General features: G+C 30.4%; 1 protein-coding gene and 1 long non-coding RNA gene across 3 annotated transcripts in view; one reads left to right on the top strand and one right to left on the bottom strand.

Annotated features, from left to right (window-relative positions):
* The window catches only part of LOC115874968, a gene marked incomplete in the record, with an annotated part of 636,162 nt that overhangs the window by 427,603 nt on the left and 184,112 nt on the right, over window positions 1–24,447 (bottom strand).
* Window positions 525–1,798, top strand: LOC115874972. Of its 2 annotated transcripts, none has more exons than XR_004048947.1 (4): window positions 525–1,035; window positions 1,108–1,194; window positions 1,369–1,487; window positions 1,539–1,798. It is a non-coding gene; the product is annotated as an uncharacterized LOC115874972 (long non-coding RNA). The 2 variants fall into 2 exon arrangements; XR_004048946.1 differs by having other exon boundaries at window positions 1,557–1,795.

The raw sequence follows: 24,447 nt of genomic DNA, 5'->3' as shown, positions 1-24,447 counted from the left end.
TATGTAGTAATACACTGAAAATTGTAGCAAAGAAAAATTTCTCACAAAGAAATGCATCATCAGGATCAGCCAATGATCCTCATTTTGCAGCCGACAAAACTGTCTGATCATAATACTGATTCTGCACTAAATATGTAATTGTTTGTGAAAAAGAAAGGAAAATTTTCTTAAATTCTTAATAATAAAATATAATAAAAAATAATGCAACTGCTTTGCAATTAAATACTGTTATGTTTTCAAAGATCACTTATACCAGAACGAGACTGCCGTTGGAATTCTATTTCTTATGCTCTATATACCGAGTGCGTCTCAGAAGTTTCTCCCCCTATAATTTGTTTATTTTTAACACAGCCCTGGCACTACTGATTTTTTTAAGCGAAAATGTCAAAAGTTGACATATGCTATGCCATTCTATTCAGAATGTCATTTTCTTTTGGAATAAAGTAGAAATATACCGAGGGTGCGTTTAAAAATCAAAAATTTTAGTCATTTCCAGTCAAACAGGAAGTGACTAAAAACACAGATAACACATAATCCAGATGGCTCCTTACGTGTTAAAAATTGTCACCCCAATTTCACTCCAATTTGGAAAAATATTGGAGTGACGTTTGAATAATCTGAAATTTTTAGATTCCTTTTCTAACTTTTTTGGGAGGTTTTGCTTCTCTTGCACAGATGTCGCTTGCACTTCAGTTGCGTGGTTGCCAAACGTTATATCGAAATATATTTCATTTCATTATGAATATATAAAATTAAAAATTATGTAATTTATAAACATGAAATAGATATGGATGTTAGGTAATACCGGATGTTAAATTAATATATAAATATTTAACTTAATACGTACATTATTATTTTATTAATTTATCGTCACACGTCATTTACCAGTTGCCTAATTACGAAAAGTTTCATATGATATTAACCTCAAAAATGATCTTTGAAAACAAACAACAACAAATAACTCAAAGAAATAACTACATACTACATAATAATAACTGATAATAATGACTTTTAATGGTATAAAGGCTGATGAAGGTAATTATAAACATTATTTTGAGTTTGTTTAATAAAATATAGGATACAATATAACTAAGCAAAATCAAACAGTTTTAGACAACCAATACAAGATTCAGAACTCGGCATCGCGATAAACAAGTAAAATTGTACATTCAGGAACTCGTTTAAATATTATAGGTAAGTAATATTTTCACAAAAGTAAACATAAAATAATATAGAATATTACCTGTGATAAAATGTTAATTAGTGACGTATATTTATTCTAATCAGATTTAAATTTAAACTCAAAATTTTCATAAAGAAAATGATAATTTTTCATAGATATAAAGTAAATAATATTACATATTTCAGGTTGATTGAAGAATAATCTACAATTGATTAGAGCCTATGACGATGCGAAGATAATTAATCACCTAACTTTAAGAAACCAGCCTAAAGAAGTTTACATGCATCTCATCTAACCATTATAGGTAATAATTTACAAAATTAGTCATTTTTGATTATAATATTATGGTACTTAGGTACATTTTATCTTCTAGATCAGTAGTGATTTTTCATAATTTGAATGAACTCACAGATAGCAATGGGGCACCGCACCGAAGCAGTATTACAAAATGTGAAATAAAACTGTAGTACATATTGCTCTATAAAATTTAATAGAAATAAATTTATTTATGAAAATTAATGAAGTTTTATCTTTCCTAGGAAAAAAATAACAATTATATTTTGAACAATTAATTTAGAACATTAGAGTTAAAAAAATATATGTGTTAGAAATTGTAACACATATTTTTAACTCTATGTTATTCTAACTTAGAATAACATATTTTTAATAAAATTGCGCTTATACTTTATACTTTTTTGCTATTATATCAATAAGAACTAACGTAAGGAGCAATTCATTTATACTATAAACACACATGCATATTTTTTGATCTTTTTAAAACCAGTGAATAATGTTGAAATATGCTACACCTATTAATTCTTATTAACTAACTTTATAGCTAGACAGTTGAAAATTTTACAGATAATGTATCTATGTTGCCGCTATAAGAACAAATACAAAACAGAATTAAATAAATGTTTATAAATAAAAAAGTACTTTCACTAAACATTATCGTTTAAGTAAGAATTTTACACAGAATATTCAAGTCCTCGAGTGGCCGTGTGGTTAAAGGCGTTAGGATTTGAAGGCGTTGAGACGTAGTGAGGCAGGTTCGAATCGTAGGCAAGGTGACTTTTTCTTAATCTTTTTTTTTATTTTTACATATTTATTTTTACTTATTTATTATTGATTAATACAATTTTTAGCAATGTATTTCTTCATTTTTTTAAATTACTTACAAGCGCATTCAAAATTTCAGCTAAATCGGAAAAAAAGTTTACAATAATATAATGTCTGATGTTGTATAGATAATGTGTGAATGGTAAATTCAATGATAATGAACCCTTCGTGCGCGAGTCCGACTCGCACTTGGCCAATTTTTTTGTTAATTGAAACGTTTAGAATTTGAATATTCGTTCAAAATTTTTTTTTTTTAATAAATTTATTTATGATAAACAATTTATTAATGAAAATAATATGACCGAATTTCCTGGAAAGTTTTTCAAATTTGTACATATGAAAACCTAGCTTTACCACTTATCATAGAAAATCTCTATTCCTTCCCTTATCACGGAATAATAAAGGAACGAACCATATGCGACAAAGATAGAAGATTTAGATATGTCGTTACTGTCTTTTGTTTTTAACGGATATTTTAAAAGGCGGGTAATTTACCTTTGACTGTCTTTGATTATAACTGTGTGTGATTAGTGATAATAAAATTATTATTAAAATGTCTGGTAATAAGTGCCAATTTTATAATTGTGGGATTTCTCGGAAATCAGGTGTACATATGTTTAAGTTTCCTGCGTCAAGAGATCCTAATTTATGTACAAAGTGGATAGAAAATTGTGGTGAGTTCATTCATATAGAATTTTTTGCACATTTTGTATGTAAAAATACGGCGTTAAGTTACCTTAGAAATGGTGATCGATGGCTTTTACCATATACCGTATGATCGAAAAAAAACGGCGTCAGCGATGGCTATGAAATGAAGATCGCTGTCATTTGATATGTAAAATTATATGGGGAATGTCATCGACCATCATTTCCAAAGCCAATCGGACGCCTTTTTTTTTGGATCATACGGTATAATTTAACACATTAAGAATTGTCCATCGTTATTTCTTTATCTATGCAAAGTTTATGATGGATAAATCAAGTAATTAAGTGGATATAAATTATAAATGAATCAGTGAACATAAACTGTTATAAATTATAAGTAATGCAATTATTGAATATACCATATCGAAAAAAAAAAACGGCGTGGGAGTGGGCTTGGAAATGAAGCATATATAGATTAATTGAAAGCATTTTATAAAAATATATAGTTATACAGGGTGTCCCCCAAAAAGTTATACATTAAAGTTGTTTTTGTAATGGAATACCCTATATATTAATTGATTTTTGGATTCCAGGAAAAAATAAAGGTGTGTTTTTATTAAAGAAGCATGTGCCTAGAATGTAAGGATTTTGACATATTTCACATTTTGTGAAAATGAAGAATAAAATTTAAATTTCAATAACAGCTATCTATATTGTAATTTATCCTGTATAGCCTGATATTTAGTTACAATAACCATAATATGTTAAACCAAATTAAAATGTGACAGGAAAAGTTATACAGGGTGGGACAAAACTTATATTGAACATTTATCACTTTGAAAAGCAAGTTATTCCTTTATTTTAAATGGAACACCCAGTATATTATTTCCGTGTTCAATGGGGAATTCATATATCTTCAAAATATTATTAAGGTTGCCTACCCCTCTAACAAAGATTTTCCTAGATACTTTCATTTTATGATTTTGCGTCAGTAGATCTTTATTATTTGAAAAAATCTAGGTGGCTGTGTTAATTTATCAAAAATTAAAGGATGTAGTATAAAATACTGTAATAAAAACATACGTTTAAAACATATATTAATTATCACAGAATTAAAATTAGATATAAATGTATAATTATATAACAAAAATTTGAATCTAAAAGTAGAATCATATCAATTCTTTCTGATGTAGGATAAGTTTCTATTTTCGGAAAATTTCTTAGATTTTTTTTTTGTTTCAACTGACGAACTGACACAAAATAATAACTAGTTGCTAAAGTTGAACTAATTTGACAGCTATGTTGAAGTAACGTCAGACATATCACAGCCACCCTAGATTTTATCAAATAATAAAGATCTATTCACACTAAATCATAGAAATGAAAATATCTAGGAAAATCTTTGTTTGAGGGGTAGGCCGGCAACCTTAATAGTATTTGGAAGTGACATGAATTTCCCATTGAATATCGGAATAATATTCTGGGTGATTCAATTAAACTAAAGGATTTATACAGGGTGGGTATTAAAGGAGTTATACAGGTTATACCAATGTTCAACATTAATTTTGCCCCACCCTGTATAACTTTATGGGTCAGGTTTTAATTTGATTTAAAGTGCAATAGAGTAAATTCCAATTTAGGTAGTTTTTCTTGAAATTTAAAAATTGTTCTTCAAAATCTTAAGTAAGTCTAAAACCTTACATTTCAGTCATATACTTCCCTAATAAAACACACCTTTATTTTTCTCTTAGAATCTAAAAATTAATTAATAAAGGGGGTATTCCCTTACAAAAAAATACAAATTTGATGTGTAACTTTTTTTGGGGACACCCTGTAGAACTCTCTATATTTTTAAAACGTACGCAGAATTAACTTACATATGATCACAAAATTTCATTTCAATACGAATTGGTCGTTCTCCTTGGAGCCTCCGAGTCATATGAGAGGCGCCACCCTGTATAATTTTTATATAGTTGCACTTTAATAAATTGTTAGTTAAAACTAACAGTCCTACGAGTGTGGAATTTTGTACAGGTGGATTTTGGACATTCATCTCTTAAGAGAGTGAAATAAGGGATGAAAATTTGTACAAACATTTGTTAAAATCGGGTTTAGAAGTATGAAATTCTGTTTGTTCCTTATGTAACGTAATTTAGTAATAACAAGCAATTTTTTTTCAGAACGTCCACACCTCATTTCACCCCGTTAGAGGGCGAATTTCCAAAAATTGTTCCTGAGTGCTAAATTACGTTACATAAGGAACGTCTGCGCAAAATTTCATACTTCCAAAACCGATTTTAATGAATTTTTGTACAATTTTCATCCCTTAATTCTTATGGGGCGAATGCCTAAAATTCGCTTCTGAGTACTCACTTTCATCACTTGAGGAACCTCTGTGCAAATTTTCATACTTCTAGGACAGATTTTTTTTCAGAAAGTTCACCCCTCATTTCACCCCCTTAGAGGGAAAATTTCCTAAAATTGCCTCTTAGTGCTAAATTAAGTTACATAAGGAACGTCTACGCAGAATTTCATACTTCTAAAACCGATTTTGACAAATTTTTATACCAATTTTCATCCCTTATTTCTTAGGGGATGAATGTCCAAAATTCGTTTCTGAGTACTCACTTTCGTCGCTTAATTAACAATTTCCAAATTTCAAACTCCTCGGACTAATTTTAAAAAAGTATACAAAATTTCACCCCCAGTTTCACCCCTTAGTAGAAGAATTTCCTAAAATCGCTTTGTATAATCGAACTGTTAAGTTACGCTACTTAAGGCACCTCTGTGCAAAATTTCGTAGTCCTAGGACATGCTTTTTTTTGTATACAAAAGTACCCCCCATATCACCCCCTTAACGAGCGAATTTCCAAAAATTGCCCCTTAGTGTTCAATTACGTCAGTCAAGGAGCACTCGTGAAAAATTTCATACTCTTAAACCAGATTTTAACAAATTTTTATGCAGCTTTTCATCCCTAATTTCACCCCCTTAGCGGTCGAATTTTCAAAAAATCCCTTCTTAGTGCTCATTTACATCACTTAAGGAACCTATGTGCCAAATTTTATTTATTACTATATAGATAACCTTTACCCTTATTTTCAGCTAATGAATATTAAGAGACAAATAATAAAAATAAAATCTAAATTATAAATTTCATGGCTATAATAGCATATATTCATCTAGAAATTCTGACTTTCAAACATCCACTGCGACTAGTATTTTCATATCCAATTGTATAGTATTAAAGTCCGAATATACATTTTCCCTGGGTTTGACCGGGAATTTGCTTATAAATATGAACAACCGGCTACGTCGCTTCACATCGCGTGGCCGTGGTGTGGCTCGAAATTCGTTCGTTTTAAAAATATTATTAGATTTGGCTATAGGCGCCCTCTGTGTCATTAATAGGGAACTGTCTCATCGAAAACATGCTGTTCCGTAAGCAATGGCCATCTGGATTATGTGTTATCTGTGCTAAAAACCATTGAATACCATTGAATCAAACCTAATATATGTCATATACTAACATACCAAAACTCGTTTTTTTTATCTAAAAAAATAAAAAATTTATAGGAGTGAGTCTGAGACTAAGATGATTGAACGAAGAGAAGAATTTTGAAGTATCTTTAAGTGAAAATTTGTTGTTAAAGTAGCATAAATATGCTTAGTTTGTATAGTTAAAGTATAGGACTGAAGGAAAACGAGAGATATAATAACTGTTAAGGAGGGGGGGGGCGCCAGATAGGGTACTCGCCCGGTCTGAATATTTTCCTTCCGCCGGCCCTGTTCGTAGCTACAGGGTGTTAAGTCTTAATAATCTTTCGATTTATTATAATTTTCTTCCAAGTGAAATTTTAGTGATTCGAATGAAATTTTGGGAGTAAAAGTTACTATAAGTGTTACATATTTTAATGCTAAAAGTGTCAATAAATTTATCAGGGACGTGCATATGGGGTATCACTAGAATATTTTCAAAAAAAAAACATGTGCGCCACCGACTTTTTTTCTTTTGATATCAAAATTGTGTAGGCCGTTTAATGCCAATTAAATGTTATCTCTTGATATTTTATCCAATTCGGTCTCCTTGATGAGATAAACACAATTTTATTAATCACAATCAATAAAATAAAAATAAAACTAATCACTAATATATTTTACCTAATTTATTATTAAATATTATTACTATTAGTTATTACTACTGTTAGTCCAACATACAGCAGTTTCAAATAATAAAATAGGTAATGGTATTTAAGATAATTACAAAAAAACTAATTTTAAAAAGTTTTAACGTCTTGTAACTCTAAAACCATGCGTTTCCATACCCATGTTTATTGGAACTTTTTTTCATATTTTTTGAAGAGAAATTAATGAATACTTATACTGCAAGTTAAATGATATTAAAATTTTTTAAAGTTTGCTATTGACTTGCTATTTGCAAGTGCAATTTGCTATTGACTTGCTACTGACTTGCTTAATTTGCTCAAGGCAAATTAATAAAATTGCGTGTATCTTATCAAGGAGGCCGAAATCGACAAAATATCAAAAGACAACTTTTAATCGGCATTAAATTTCTTACACTACTTCGCTAACAAGAGAAAAAAAAGTCAGTGACGTACATGCTTTTTTTAGAAAAATATTCCAGTGATAACCCATATGCACGTCCCTGGTGAATATGTCTTTTTTAGCTTTAAAATATGTAGCACTTATACTAACTTTTACCCTCAAAATTTCACTCCAAACGCTAAAAGTACTTGGAAGAAAATTATAATAAATCCTCGAATAAATCAAAAAAATATTAAGACTTATTAACATTATTATTAACACCCTGTAGCTACGTAACAAAGCAAAATCGGACCTATGTTGATATGAAAAATAAATCTTATTTTTATGTGAAGAATCTCCCCACGAAAGATGGCACATGTTTTTTGAAACACCCTGTATACATTTTATTAAGTTACAAATGTTACTATCATTTTCCTTTCATTTTCCCAACATGGCAAGTATGTATTTTTTTCCTTATTACTACGTATATGTTACAGTAAAAGTCGGAAATGAGTGATTGTTAACAATTACTAGTAAAAGCACAAGATTTGCTAAGACTACGGCAGTAAAAGTTCAACAGCTATTTTTGAAATCAACTTTTACTAGTGATCAAAATTGTTCAAAATTATTTGTTTTGTAGATACAGTTTAAAATGTTTATTACGTTTTTTAATATTTAGAAGATTATATTGTGTCGTTATATTCTATAACTTTTAATAAATATACTAAAGAGAAGTAAATTGTAATTTTAAGATATGTGGAAGCTTGAATATTGAAGTGATCCAATATTCTTAAAAGTTTTATGTGGTCTAACTTCCACCAACGCTCTTCCTCACCACACCCACCTTGTAAAACAGAATAACTTTTACTGGCAATCTTTAGTAAATGTTACCTTCACTAGTGAATGTTAGAAATTGCTAGTAAAAGTCGACAAATTTCTTTAAAATACGACATTCACTAATCCAATGCGTAATTGTTAGCATTTCCTAGTGAATGTTAACAATCACTGAATTTCCGACTTTCACTCTAACATATACAACAAACAAAAAAGAAAATATCTTCAAATTAAAGCGAAATTAATTCCTTGTGCAAATACCCCAAATAACAATGTGTCATAAAAAAGTATACCTAGTTCTTTCAAAATACCTAATTTTTCATTGCCAAAAGCAGTAATTATCGCAGCTTTCGCACTATTAAATTTTTTATTTGTCAACACATAGGAAAAATGTGCTTCTATGCAGGAGTCGGCACATTCCAACCATTAATTAAAATTCTTAAGTGTCTAGCTTCGGTCCTCGCCAGGAATTAAAATTTATGTGAATTGCTCGCTGTGACACAAAAGTATTTTAAAAAGTAAAAATGGCCTCTAATTACTTTTCTCCATGACGCTATGGATTTTTTCTTTCCTCTGTTTAATTAAAAATGTATAAGGTAAAAACGTACTATTCAAAAATATATTAAACTGGGTTAGATCCTGGTACTGGATATAGTACTGTGTTCGATCCTCAGCCAGTACGGTCGCTTTATTTATTTAAATAAAAATATTGATTTATCTAAATAGAGCGACCAGCGAGCCACCACCTCAAGGAAGGCAATGGCAAACTACCTTGAGTATACTTGCAATGTACTGCCTCTCAAATAGTGCCGTTCGGATTCGGTGATAAACTGTAGGTCCCGGGTACTTGTGAAACACTGATGACACACATCACAAATACATGCGAGAGGTAGCTGACTCTCTGTATACAGAGTGCTACAAATTCGAGGTAAGAGCATTGGTATCTCGGAAACCGTAATAGATACGAAGATGGTTAAATCGGGACAAAGTTGCGCCTTGGGCTGTTCACCAAGATGCCGTCAAAAAGGTTTTAAAAATTTCAAGGATTGCTGAGTTTTTTGGAAAAAACGGATTTTTTGGAAACTAATTTTATTTTTTCCTGTCCTTACTTTTTAGAAAATCAGAAAACTAACTCCACATTCTCATAGCCACTTTATTAGGGCTATCTGATAGTATTTTTAGATTTTCAAATTAGCTGATAATTTGTGAGATACAGAGGCCAACATAATTTTTTTAAATACGGACCTGTATTTTTTATTTTAGATTTTGAAAGAACTCAATCTCCTGAGTACAATGATATGCCATACTTTATACTTTTTTTTTTGTTTTTGGTACCTTAACAGCAAAAAAACTATTTAATTAATATTTAAAAAAATTTCAAATCCGACCCTGTTTTTTCAATTATTTAATCTGATTATATTCATCGCAACAATATTGATCAGTGCTAATTAACATTGAATAAGGAAAATTGAGCCAATTGAAAGATTCAAAAAATAAATAATATCCAGATCAGCAATATAAAGATATTATTTTTAACTTTTCTTATTGTGAATTTGAAATTCTCAGTGTACGATCTAATAATTTGCATAATATCAATCGTAGTTATTATGAATAAATTAACTTCTACAAAAGTTTCTAATGCTCTGCATAGTCTACATGTTCGAAAGGGTTACCACCCTCTTAATTGCACAAATTTATTTTTCGTTCAATTTTATTTATAGTTTTTGAATAGATCTTCTTTTTATACTTTCGAATGAATTTTGTACTCTTTATTGTAACTGCTGAGATGTGTTGATTTCACTTTTTTGTAAAACTTGGACCTGCCGAATTAATTGACGTTATCAAACGGTCCAGGAGCCTCGCTGGCCATTATACTGCTCTACCATTTCCAATCCATCTTCCGGGGAAATGATTTGATTGTTTATATTACATTTTATTTATATTACGCTCAATACTCGAATTCGGGCAATGCCCAAGAAAAATACGCAAATCTAGTTATGACCAAGGAATATTTCCCAAACCGGAAAAATTAATTTTATTCGATTATTTTTTTTTTTGCTTATAGTGTGATTTGATAGCATTGGCTTCACTCTTTTTAGTTCGATTGGTATAGTTATTTGGCGTGTTGGTTAGCGTGGTTATTTGGAGGGTGGTATTCATTGGTTAGTTGGTTTTTCGGGTTTGGGAAATATTTCTTACTCAAAACTAGATTTGCGTTTTTTTTTCGGGCATTGCCCGAATTCAACTGTTGAGCGTAACATTTATACCTATTATTTTTTATTATTTTATTGCATTTGAATTTCCGTATTCAAGCCACGTCACTGTTAAGTTTGAAAGCATATCAGTATTGTAATGATGAATATATTAAATATTAAAAAAACAAAGCCGGACTTGCAATTAGTTTAAATAAATTGTGTCCAAATTTCCAAAACAAAAAAAAAATAATTGTGGAATATCATTATACTCAGGAGAGCGAGTTCTTTCAAAATCTGAAATAAAAAATGCAGGTCCGTATTTAAAAAAATTAAGTTGGCCTCTGTATCTCACAAATTATCAGCTGATTTAAAAATCTAAAAATACTATCAGATAACCCTAATAAAGTGGCTATGTGAATGTGCAATTAGTTTTTCGATTTTCTAAAAAGTAACGACAGGAAAAAATAAAATTGATTTTCAAAAATATCTTCGTTTTTTCCAAAAAACGCAGCAATTCTTGAAATTTTTAAATCTCTTTTGATGGCATCTTGGTGCACATCCCAAAGCGCAACTTTGCCCCAATTTAACCATGTTCGTATCTATTACGGTTAGCGAGTTACCAATACTCGTACCTCGAATTTGTAGCACCCTGTAGAGTATAGCACTGTCAGAAGAATGATACCATATAAATAAGTCTAAGTCTAAGTGAGTATAAGTGTAAATATTTTCAGGAGTGATAGATCTCGATAAAAGAAACATATTTTCTCTTTAGCGTTTTTCAAATAGGTCCAAAATAACCGATATTTTATTTCCAAAATTTCGGAAAAAAAAAATATTTTTCTCTTAAATTTTGAGAACTACAAGATCTATTCTGGGTTTTATTTCATGTCAATTTCATCTTTCCTACCTATGTTGCCATATTATGAAGATATTATGTCATTTAACTGCAAATTTAAAAAAAAAAATTTTTTTTTAAATTTTTCAAGTTTTCAAATTTTTTCGCGTAAAAAACCTAATTAGATGTGTTTCTGTCAAAATATATTACCCCTAAAAATATTTGCACTTATTTAGTTGGACCTATTGTCTATTATATAATCCTTGTAATATTTAAAACCCAAATATGTACGAATATGCGAATATTTATTAAAAAATTAAATTTATTTATTATTTTCTATTTTCTAGAGAGTTGAAAATAATTTTCTGGAATAAAATAATTCAAATAGTGCGACTAAAATAAATAAAATTCAAGCGAATAACTTTATTTTAACTCAAAAACGCCATTAAAATTAGCACTTATACAGAGTGAGTCTTAAATAAATGCAAATATTTTTAGGAGTATTACATTTCGACCCCAGAAACACGTCTATGAGATTTTTTCGTAAAAATTTTTTGATAAAATTTTTTTAGTTTTTAGACAAACAACATAATTTCTTTATAATATATATTTTAAAGAAATAAAATAACAACATAATAATATAATTATAATATATCAACATAGGTAGTAAATTAAATTTACAAGAAAGAAACCCCAGAACAATATCTGTTGACACAAAAACATTTCAAATTTATGATTTCAGTCTAATAACTATTTAGTCAACATGACTAATTTATGTCAATGATAACAGGTGTTAATAATTTCGATTCCAAATATCTCGAGAACCATTACTCGTAGCCATTTTTACCAAGACACCTTTTTTACGTCGTAAATGTACATTTTTTCTCAATAGTTTTATACAGGTACGAATGTAACAGTTAAATTTCATCGCTACGACCTCTATGTGCTAGCTCATAAATAATCGCAAATAACTATTATTTTTGCATCATGTTTACTATAATTTTATTGTTAAATATTATTTTATTTAGTATTTTACCATTATGCAACCCGATATACACCGCAATATTATACAGCTACAACTCCACAATATTGTCACTGGCCCAGCATTAGAATTTTTGTCCATCTCTCTATATCTTTGGTCATCACCTGTACGTCACTTGTCACTGTCAGATCAAATCAGATGTTTTTGGATTTATTTATCCTTTGTTTTGGTTATTGAAATTTCATAATTATCAGATAAAATTTCGTAGTTAATTTTTTTATTTTTGATGTGGATCCCAGTGTGTAATTCGTTCATTTTAATTGTGGAATTTCTGAGTTGAGTTCGTTCATTGACCGGATATGAAATATGGCTGTTGGAAAATATTCTAGAACATCGTTTTTTATTTATGCCTTTTTGTGAGTTGGACTAGTCGAGATATATAGTTCTCTATCTATATCCTGGAGGGAGTTTTCCGGTTGAAATCTGATTTTGTGAAGGAAATCGAATCCTTGCATCACTTCTTGTGTATCCACCGTCAGAATATCGTCGTGAAGAACTGGCTGCCTTTTCGTGAAGCATTCCCTGTTGGTGAATAGCAGGTCTTCGTAAAGTGTAACGAAAATATTTTCGTTACATTTTTCCTTTTATATCGTTTATCCGTTTTTTTTATATATTATCGATTTTTTGCGGAACCTCGATAGTGGTACACATCACTAGCGATGGTTGTTAGTTTAAATTGTTTAAATATTTTATATATTTTCTGGTTGCCTATGGGTTACCGATAATAATTTGTTTATTTTTAATGAAAACGAAGGTTTATTATTAATATTTTGTTTAGTGTTAAATAATTAAGATGCAATTGTTACACACATTTTTTTGAAGGTATGTAGGAAATTTTATCGTATTTATTATTTTTACTATTAATTATAAATTTTTATATTGACATTTGGTACTTGACGCATGTCTAAATGAATGGGAGAATTCTATAAAGGGACTTGTTTTGCCGAAAATCACTCTCTCTCATCTCGATCTTCTTTGCTTAAACACCTAGTTTTTTTTTCAGACACCGGCGGACACGAGGTACGACTTGGAAATTATTTATTAGTTTTATTTTTGTAAACATTTCTTACTATCTAATATGATTTAATTATTTGATTTAATTATTTAATTAGCTTGTAACTTTAAATTCCTTTTTCTATTTTATCTTTTTATCTCACAGTTCAATATTTTTATCATCATATATCTTCTTATCTTAGTAGCACGTGTATGGTAGTTTTGAAAAATTTTCCTGATACCTTTAACTGATATTTAGTACTAATTATTTTTATCTTTCTTATTTATGTACTGAGACGCAAGCTGTCGAACAGGAACCCGCAGAGGTGTTCGATTTAGCAATCTCAGGGGCCATGAATAGAATCAATCACTGCAGGAGTACTCTCAGAGACGAACCAGGAGGGACTCTGGTAAGTAAGGATTTTTTATAATATTTTTGTTATACGACTTATGTCACCTTTAACAAATCCTTGCTTGCCAGAAGGCAACTCTTGCTTTATCTGGACCCTGTAGTGGTGGTGTCTATTGGCAGGCCATTCGACAGATAGATTTTTGTTTTTTGTTGTTTTTGGGTCACTCTAGGGAACGTATCTTTACCTCGTATCTGCCAAATTTACCTTACCTTATCTTTATCTTATTTGGCGGATGCATTATCTTTGTTCCTGGAGTGACATATCTTTTCTTTTAGTTTTTATCTGTCGAATTGAGCATTTATCGTTTTTCGTATCTTATCTCTATCTTTCTATTTACCTTTATCTTTCTATCTAGTTTTTTAATTTATCTTTTAATATCGCATATTAGTATTAACTTTTGTTCTAATTTAAATTTTCATATATTTCTAGTTTTTTTATCTTACATATTTTTTTATTCTTTTTACACGTGTCTACAAATTAAATCAAATAATTTACTGTAACAATATATTTTTTTTTAAGTCGTACCGAAGTGATTGTGGTGGTCTGGAATTTTCTAGAGAGAGAGAGAGCAAAATATTTTTCTTTTATATTTTTTTATAATTCTATATTTATATTCTTTATATTCTTTAAATAATTTGGACAATCTTTCAATTATAACTAATTTAAACTGTCATTGCCTATTTTCTTTTTTAAATTTTAATTATAATTTTTACTATAATAATTAGTAGTTGGATTTAGATATTGATTATTGTTTATTTGAATCACTAATATGTTGTTTAATCATAAGTTATTTTTATTGTACCTTCATTGGCAACCAACAGACAGTTCAATTGGTAATTTAGAACACCACCACAAAACTGGGTACTTATCAATTGTGTTGAGTAGAATACTGCTGTTTGTTATCTTCTAGGAAGATACGAGAATTGACCCTCCCCATAAGTAGCTCACGCACTGAGACTGGTGGAGTCTCACAAGCTCTCCAACGTTAGCCGGACAATCACGCTACCCACCAGCGGACGAGTGCAGCGAAGAGGGTGAGGCCTTTCTCCCAACCAACCGAAGCAGAAACACTTAAGTATTCCAGTTGCATATCTAATCTCATATAATCGAGACTGTCACAGCCAATTACATTGCTTGTTTATAATTGTTAATTAAATATAAGTCATTAATAAAATTTTCTATTGTCTTATTTAATTCCAAAGCATACTTCCACAAACCAGTAACTTTTAGAATTTTGTGGGTTATAAAAGAAGGATTAAGGCTTCCGAAACACATTTGGTCAGAGACGTGGTTGGATTTTGATGATTTTTATGGACCGCCGACCAATTTCCGCAATGGGATTAAAATAGCCAAATTTTTCCGACCGATATTGCGATTCCACGTGCCCAAGAAGTCCCCGAATAGTTCCAAGAGCAAGAAGACCGATCCAGAGCGTAGCACAGAACAGTCTAGAATTCCATCCGTTCCTGTTGTCCGTGTGGAGGTACCCGTTGGACATCATAAACCCTCGTTGAGGGTTTTTATGTCACCTTTTGAAGTCCTGCACCTGCCTGGTATCTGTACATTTGCTGACGAGCTCCAGTGACAGTACACCGAGCTGCTGTACACCGCCGTAGCAACCCTGTAGCTATACGCCGTAGCTCAGCCGGAGGAAGTTTTCAAGTATATCACATCGAGTAGAGTAAGACTGTTTAGATATTTGTATAATTTTAGATTTGATTTATGGGTATAAACCACCCTGATTGTATCTAGTATTAAGTTAGATAAGGGGGTTTGACGTCATAGGTTTAGTTATTATATTTAATTTAAAATTCTATTTTCTTTTCCAACCTTTCGATTTAAATAATTTCTTAACGTATTACATTTTACATTTCATTTGTTTTTTATATATATTTAACTTTTTAATATTTTAATAAATTGCTTAAATATTTTTAGTAGTATTATTTACAGTCTAGTCGCATAGTTAAGTTAAAGTCACTTAAGTTTAACGAGTTATAGCATATTTGAAGTTCATGGTAGTTGCACTCAACAGTTCGAGGTTAGTGTTGAAGTCTACTTAATAGTTACATCTTTATTGCCGAGTTCATAGAGTATAATCTCGTGGCGCCCTTTTATTAATATCTTTGAACCCCGACCATCCGGCTGTTAAAATTAAAAAGCTAGTGGCCTCTATGCAACTCATCCTAATTAAGTAAACTTGTGTTTTATTGAACTTCAAATTAGAAAAAGACGCGGCACGAATGAAAAGTTATTACTCTTCAAACCAGTTAAAAAACATGTAGGCGTCGCCCTCTACAAGTAGGAGTTATATTGACATCAAAATCGAATTTCTCATGTTAAAAAACTTCCAGATATCAATTTTCATCCAAAAATTGACGTTACTTCAAAAATTATTTGGAAAAAATCGGAACAAAAATGAAATTTCTTCACCGTGTATCTCCGAAACTAAGCATTTTAGGACACACATTTATACAAACTTTTTTAAATATTTTTATCTACAGAATATGCTGCCGAAGTTTCCGGAATACAGTTCGGACCACCCTGTATATTTAGATTTTTTTAGATATCGAGAAGAAGTCAGTTAGTATTCGTATTTCATTATCAAATTTAATTAGGTGTAGACATCAACATGAAAACTGGGAGTTAATTTATATTAGCTAAATTTTCTGTACTACTATTATCTTTGCACCTACACTTTGAATTTTGTGGGAGACCGCTTTTACTAATGCAGCAAGAAAAATATTACAGAATTAAAAGGCAAGCGTGTGGGTGTATTCATATTAGTGTGTGGGTGTATGACAAAATATATAAATCGAGACAGTAATCTATTTAATTTAGATATGAAAATTTAATTTTTTATCTGTTTTTTTTGAGTGGAAAACCTAATTTCCATTTCTTTTTTTTTTAAGTTATACAGGAGTCTTAAATAAGTGCAAATATTTAGACCTATAAGATAGTATAATTTTTTATCAATAAATAATAATTAATGGATCTCTAAAATATTTATTTACACCTGACCTCAAACCAAGAATTAAATTTACTTAAAAGGTAGTATATTTCGACCCCAGAAATACAATTTTGAGGTTTTTGTCGCAAACATTTTTTTTTGAAGATTTAGAATTTCTTTGTTTCAAAAATTTTTTGAAATTTTTATTTTTTAGCTAAAAAACATATATTCTTACAATATGGCGCCCTTGGTGGTAAATTAAATTTACAGGAAAAAAAACAGAGATCCAGTGGTTCTGAAAATTTAAAAAACTAATTTTTTGGGGAAATTTTCACAGTAAAATAACTCGGTTATATTGAACCTATTTAAAAAAGGCTAAATGGAAAAAATGTTTCTTTTATCGAGATCTACCAGCCCTAAAAATATTTGCACTTATTTAAGACTCACCCTGTATATACAGTGTGATTCACGGCAATATTACGTTAGATGTTTCTGAAGAACCGGTAAAAGAATTTCTTTTTGAAAATTTGGATTTTAACATGAAAGGACCTGCTCCATCTATTTAAAATATTTTGTGCGTTACAATGTTGCCGTATCGTGCGAAAAGTGGTAACATCTTTATTATTTTGAATAGAATACCCGGTATATTATTATATTTATACAAAAAACTACTTTTATATCTCATAATTTTTCTGTTATACTAACCTATTTCAAACCACAACACACCAAAATACTTTACTTTTAAACTGGACAGGCCTTTGTTAACCATGTCAACATCATCAGCAGATGATTAAAACTAGTTTTCATTATCAGTTTGGTTTGGTTTGGTTTGGTTTGGTTTGGTTTGGTTTGCTTTCAATGGCAAAAACCAGACTTGTTTCAAGAAATCAGAAGGTAGATGTTACGGGTCAAAAATTAAAATTCAGAAAATTCGTCGACTTCTACTGCTGCATACCGTGCTGGCAACTCTAGCTTTTGGACCGGTATTTACATGTGTGGAAGAAAATATAGCAGAAATATTAAGAAAGTATTTGAAAAGAACTACAATCAATTGTTTCTAATGGATTTCGAGATATAAATTTTTGAATTCAGAGTTCTAATAGCGCGACCACTGTCGAACACCAACTCAATTCAATTTATTATTACCAAAAAAGTGCAAGTGTTTCTAACTTTCACTTAAAAATTTACAAACAAATAAAGTATGACGAGACGTAATTAAACCGTGAAGTTGAACGCATGATGTACACCCTTCCCTAGAATTTTAGTACTGAAGTCCTCATTGGGTCGACCGGTCGACCGCGACGAAAAGAAAAATCTGCAATATATTCCCTTCCACATGTCTTGCTGGAAAAAATTTAAGGTATGTACATTGTTATTGGTTAGGACCGTCTTTTTTGTCGCGCCTCGGGTCACCTCGGCGAGTGTATACAGCATTTGCAATGTGCACAGTTCCTCGGTTTGTTTCATAGACTTAAAATAAAATATAGACTGAGCATCTCATTCATAAATAGCTGGAACATGCGGTCAGACAATGTCTTGTTATTGTTGTGTTATTGTTTTAGGTTATAACGAGTACGACACGAGCGATAGATAGGTTGTATCTGTCGTAACGGTCGTTCCCTGACGACTCTGCCGAGAAACACAACACTGTCTTTCGTTTCTCAAGTACACCTGAACTCTCCGTATCATAGCCGGGTATTTTTTTTATTTTAATGAAGCTATAATTAAATTAAAAATATATCGTATTTAAACTTTTTTATATTTTATTAAGATTAAGAACAGGTTTTTTAAATAAAAGTTTACAAAAAACGTCTTAGAGTCCAAAAAGGGTAAAAATAATAAAATACACGTTATAGAAGAAATTTTATAATCGAAATTACCTAATTTTTGAAATTAATAATATTTTATTAATTTTAGTCAAACATTTACAACCCCTAATATTAATCAAAACAGGATCTATTCCACAGATATAATAGAATCGGCGACAGAGAGAAAAAAAATATGATTGTTGTAATTTTTTTTCTGGTTAAGTGATGTCTTATTATGTAAATTAGAGAAAACATAAATCTGTTCCATTAAAGCAAGGAAGGTGATAGGAAGGGGATAAAATGAGAATTACATTTATTTAACTCGGTACTGTCTTTATTATACCGGGTTCGTCCCAAAAGTGGCTCAACCCCCATAATTTTTTTATATTTTCAAATAAAAAAACAAGATTTAGTATGTTAGTATATGACATAAATTAGGATTGATTGACGCATTCAATTGTTTTTGGTCACTTTCTGTTTCACCGGAAATGACTATAACTTTTAATTTTTAAACGGCACCCTCGGTATATTTCTACTTTATTTGATAGAAAATGACACTCTGAATAGAATGACATATCATATGTCAACTTTTGACACTTTCGCATATGGTTTAATTGTAATTGTAACACGTGGTTCATAACGACAATTTGACTCGAAATACCAAGTGTGTGGTATCAATATATTCATAAAAAAATGCTTTTTCCAAATATGCTAACGAGTCACCCTTGTTCCATTTGAAAAAATTGACATATGTATGATTAAAAATATGATTTGTACATCTTTTAATCGGCCTAGACAAGACACGAAACCCATTAGACGATCAAAACTATTTTTCCAAGGCTCCTTGATTAAAACTTAGTGTTTTTAACAACACCATGGCACCCTGGATTGAAATTTATAATACGATTTGTTTTTAAGCGACAATGTCAAAAGTTGACATATGATATGTCATTCTATTCAGAATTCTATTATCATTTTCTATCGAATAAAGTAGAAATATACCGAGGGTGCCTTTAAAAATCAAAAGATGTAATCATTTCGGTGAAACAGAAAGAGACCAAAAACAATTGAATACGTCAATAAATCCTAATTTATGTCATATACCTACTAACATACAAATCTGTTTTTTTATCTGAAAAAATAAAAAAGTTATAGCGGTGAACCACTTTTGAGACGACCCGGTATATTAAAAAATATTGTCTCATAATGTAATATCATATTAAAATTCTTGTATGTTATTTTAGATTCTGAAGATAATTTTAGAATAAACCGGAATATATTTTTAATAAAAACATTATTAATTATTAACAGGGTTATAATTATGATTTTGTTACAATGTAAGTAAGTAAATAATGTAATATAAGAGAAAAAATTCAGATTTTACATTTTACTAAAATATTATCTAAATAAGCGCCTTTCTACAACAACGCCACTGACTCCCACTGGGTAAATTAAGAGTTGCCTACCGGTCGAAAGTCGTTTCAAGACTTAAATGGATTATTTAAGTCAAATTTCTTGGAAATTTGGCACTGGCGAACCATATTTTATAGTTCTTGAACAGAAAAAGTCAATAAAATAAACACTTAAGGACTACAAGCTAAGAAAATGCGTTAATACAGCCGGGGACATAGCGGCAACAAAGCTTTATCGCACACGTGCGACGCCTACTACAAGGTAATAAATGAATGAATAGGCTCTCTCGCCTCTAATCGGTGTTGTCATATTGTAAAAAACTTGTCCTTTTTAAACAGTATCCCACTTATAATTTAGTAGTATAAGGACTATTTAATACATCTATGGAATATTAAAACCTACTTTATTAAACTGTAGTATTAATATCTCAATATATGTGTATAACAAGAAAAAAAATATTGATAATATTAAAGACGTGACAACATAGGCTGGATGAGGAAGGCTCGGTCGACTGTACCCAGAAGTAAACATGTGTACAAAAAAGATTGTTTGACCGCGTTGAGATGTAAATAGTGTAGTCTATATTTTATTTTAAGTCTATGGTTTGTTTCATACGTTTGCCAACGTTTTTATTGTTTTCTTTTTGTTCAGTACATTATAAACACATTGTACTCTTCTTGCATACGGAAATATCGATCCAAGACTAACCTTTGCCAGCCCTTAGTATATCTAATATATAAAATTCTCCTGTCACAGTTTTACAACGGTTTTACTTACCATACTCCTCCGAAACGGCTTAACCGATTTTGATGAAATTTTATACGTATATTCAGTAGGTCTGAGAATAGGTTGTTAATTTTGTGTGTCATTTTTTTTTATTTTGAACAAAATTTCTTTATTACAACCCTAAGTCTTCACTTTTCTACCATCAACCCCTATTTTTTAATAGCGATATTAGTAATTCGATAATATACCCCCTGAATAAAAATGACGGTTGTCCCATAAAAAATATTTATATGGCAAAACAACGTTTGCCGGGTCGGCTAGTTATAAATAAATATTGGAAGAGATTGTACTTATATAAAAATTTAATTTAACATATTCATAAATTACGGCCAGTACAACCAAATAATACAAACGTAAAAAAATAATAGTTACGATGGAATGACTCACATCCCTGAACATATTCAAATCATAAATAAAATTACTTTACAGTTGCTGTAGCTATATATCACCTAGAAACGTGTTAATCATAAATTATATCTTCTCGAAAATCCTCCAGTTGAAAAATGTATGAATAAAAGATACTGCTAGTATGACTCAATGCTATGATAAATCAATCACAAACGTTCCGAGAAATTTCCCACGAAACATGTAGCCCGAACGAAAATGCTTACTGGGAATTGGGCATTTTCGGAAGTGTAAAGTAATTTGACCTATAAAGTTTCCGGGAAAATCATAACGATTTAAAACTGTACACCACAACATTGTTAGATTGATTATAAAAATTTTAATTATTTAAACTTAAAAAATTGTTGAAATGGCATTCGCAGGTTTAGAACCAGAAAATAAACAACCTTTTATTTCAAAAATTGCCGACGTTTCCACGTGTATTTTCGTCTTTATTATATTTAATAATATATACAGGGTGGTATATACACGTATATACACGTGGCACTTTTGGCCGACGCGCGACGGTTGGGCTGTCGAAATACATCGAAAAAATAGCGAAAAAACAAAATACGTATTTAAAATTGTTGAGTGAAACATGTATTTTCTTAGATTGAAAGTGTTCGTAAAGTGGCGATAAGAGACGGTATTCAAAGTAATGTGCGCTTTTCAAGGTGTTTTGTAAATCAGTGGTTCAAATAAAACAGAGAAACAAGTCTCACATTACAGGCAATTAGATGCATATGAGAGCGTCAAAATTAATAAATGTAAAAATAGTATGAACAGAGACAATGGCGCAATTCTCTCCAGTTCTCTGTTCCTCCCGCTCTAGTTTCGGTAATTAATTATTACATTCGGTTCGTTTTGACTATTTTTTGCCACGCCTACTTGGAGCCAACTGAGCGAGGATATAAACCCTCAATTTGTAGATATTAGTTTCGTTTTAATCATCTGCTGATAATGCTAACATGATTAGCGAAACGCGCGTCCAGTGTAAAAGTAAATGTGTTTTGGTGTATTGTGGTGATTTAGTGTTTTATTTTGCTGTTGTACCAAAGCCCCAACTGTAACAAAATTTGTTGAATTAGTTGAAATTGAAATTAATTATTGCCATGAAAAAGCATATTTTTAATTCGCTTATTCATTGTACCTTATTAGATAGACTAACAAATTATTTCCATCATAGTAAATTAGTTTTCCAGTGATACGGCAAGTAATATTAAGTAATTTTAGGCGTTGGCTGTGGTCCAAAGTTTCAGGATAATGTATTCATAATAGAAAAGAGTTTGCGTTTGTCATTGCCTTAAGTAATTTTACTGTTATAAAGTTATACAAAAACATTAAGTTTCACTTTATATATTACGACATACATAAGTGATAAAAATACGTTAATTTATAAATTTTATTTTAGTAATAAAATGAGTTCCTTAATAGTAAAAACAAAATAGTGAAATAGTATGTAATTGGAAAAAAAATACTATTCACCCTTCATTAATTATTATTGACAATAATTACAGTCATTTTAAGTCGTACAACATAGCACCAAAATAATTTTTTAGTAATTTAGATAAAATAATTAAACACATAAGAGTTTACAGTTGGGGGTGGAACCTTTGGTGTTACAACTAAACACATTACAGTTGAGGGTTGGAACCTTTGGTGTTAAACAGCAAAATAAAAACACTAAATCACCACAATACACCAAAACACTTTTACTTTTACACTGGACGCGCGTTTCGCTAACCATGTTAGCATCATCAGCAGATGATTATAAACTCAAATTTTAGTTTATAATCATTTTTTTAGAGAGTTTATAATCATCTGCTGATGATGCTAACATGGTTAGCGAAACGCGCGTCCAGTGTAAAAATAAAAGTGTTTTGGTGTATTGTGGTGATTTAGTGTTTTTATTTTGCTATTTTTTTTAACTAAACACATAATACACCAAAACACTCTTACACTAGGACGCGTTTCGCTAACCATGTTAGCATCATCAGCAGATGATTAAAAAAACAGTTTTTATCTAAAAATAATTTTAATAATTCAATTTAAAAGAAAACAGTTTTAATCATCTGCTGACCATCTCATAGTTAGCAAAACGCGCCCTAGTGTAAAAGTAAAAGTGTTTTGGTGTATTATGGCGATTTAGTGTTTTATTTTTCAAGAAAGTTTATTCCTAGCATCATAACTACTTAACATGATACACACATACTTTTTTACTAATATATTATAATCTAACAAATAAAATTTTATAATAAATGTATTCCCATATTTAGGATAACTGATCCTATATGAGATAAAATATAAATATACCTGGTGTTTATCAAAAGTTACTCACCGCTATAACTTTTTATTTTTCTCAGATAAAAAAACTAGATTTGGTACGTCAGTACACGACATAAATCAGGATTGATTGACGTATTCAATTGTTTTCGGTCACTTCCTGTTTCACCGGAAATGAGTACAACTTTTTATTTTTAAAGGACATCCTTGGTATTTTTTTGCTTTATTCGATAGAATATGACACTCTGAATAGAATGACATATCATATATTATGTCAAGTTATGACATTTTCGCATGTAGTTTATTTGAAATTGTAGCATGCGGTTCATAACGACAATTTGACTCGAAATGTCAAGTGTGTGGTATCAAATTATTAAAAATACGATTTGGGCATCCTTTAACCAGCCAGAACAAGACACGAAAAGTATTAAACGACCAAATCTATTTTTCCAAGGCTCCTTGATTAAAAAATAGTGTTTCCAAAACAACCATGCCACATTAGATTTAAATATAAAATACGAAACAATTGAATACCGTCAATCAATCCGAATTTATGTCATATACTAACATTATAGCGTTTTTTTTAAACATTACCACTGCGAACGGCAGCTTTTCATCGGTAGAGCAGTCGTGGATAAGGTATTTCACTGGAGAAAAGCTAATTAACAATAAAAAATCAAAAATATAAATATTGGGCGCTATATATAATCTAAACAAGAATTAGAAATACTTAGTAGTTATGAGAGGGTGCCTTTCACCCCCACTGAGTTAATGAAATCCGCGCTGAATGTTCAAAAACGGTCCCGTCTGTCCATAACAGAAGACAGTCGATATGTCGAACACCTGTAGCAAAATCTCATGTCTTGGTTTGCTATTTATTTTTATTGTTATTAGATTACAGCAGGTGCCGTTCAAAGCCTACTTATTTAAAGCGGGCAAATTTTTATATACTCTATATCTCGAAGAGGAATCGAGCAAAACATCAAGTGTGTTATATTTTTGGAAAGGTAATTTTAAATTCTTT

Source organism: Sitophilus oryzae, unplaced genomic scaffold (genome assembly GCF_002938485.1).
Source record: "Sitophilus oryzae breed Bouriz unplaced genomic scaffold, Soryzae_2.0 scaffold_130_pilon_pilon, whole genome shotgun sequence".
In the NCBI taxonomy this organism is placed as follows: domain Eukaryota; kingdom Metazoa; phylum Arthropoda; class Insecta; order Coleoptera; family Curculionidae; genus Sitophilus; species Sitophilus oryzae.
This window is presented reverse-complemented; position numbering and strand designations above follow the sequence as displayed.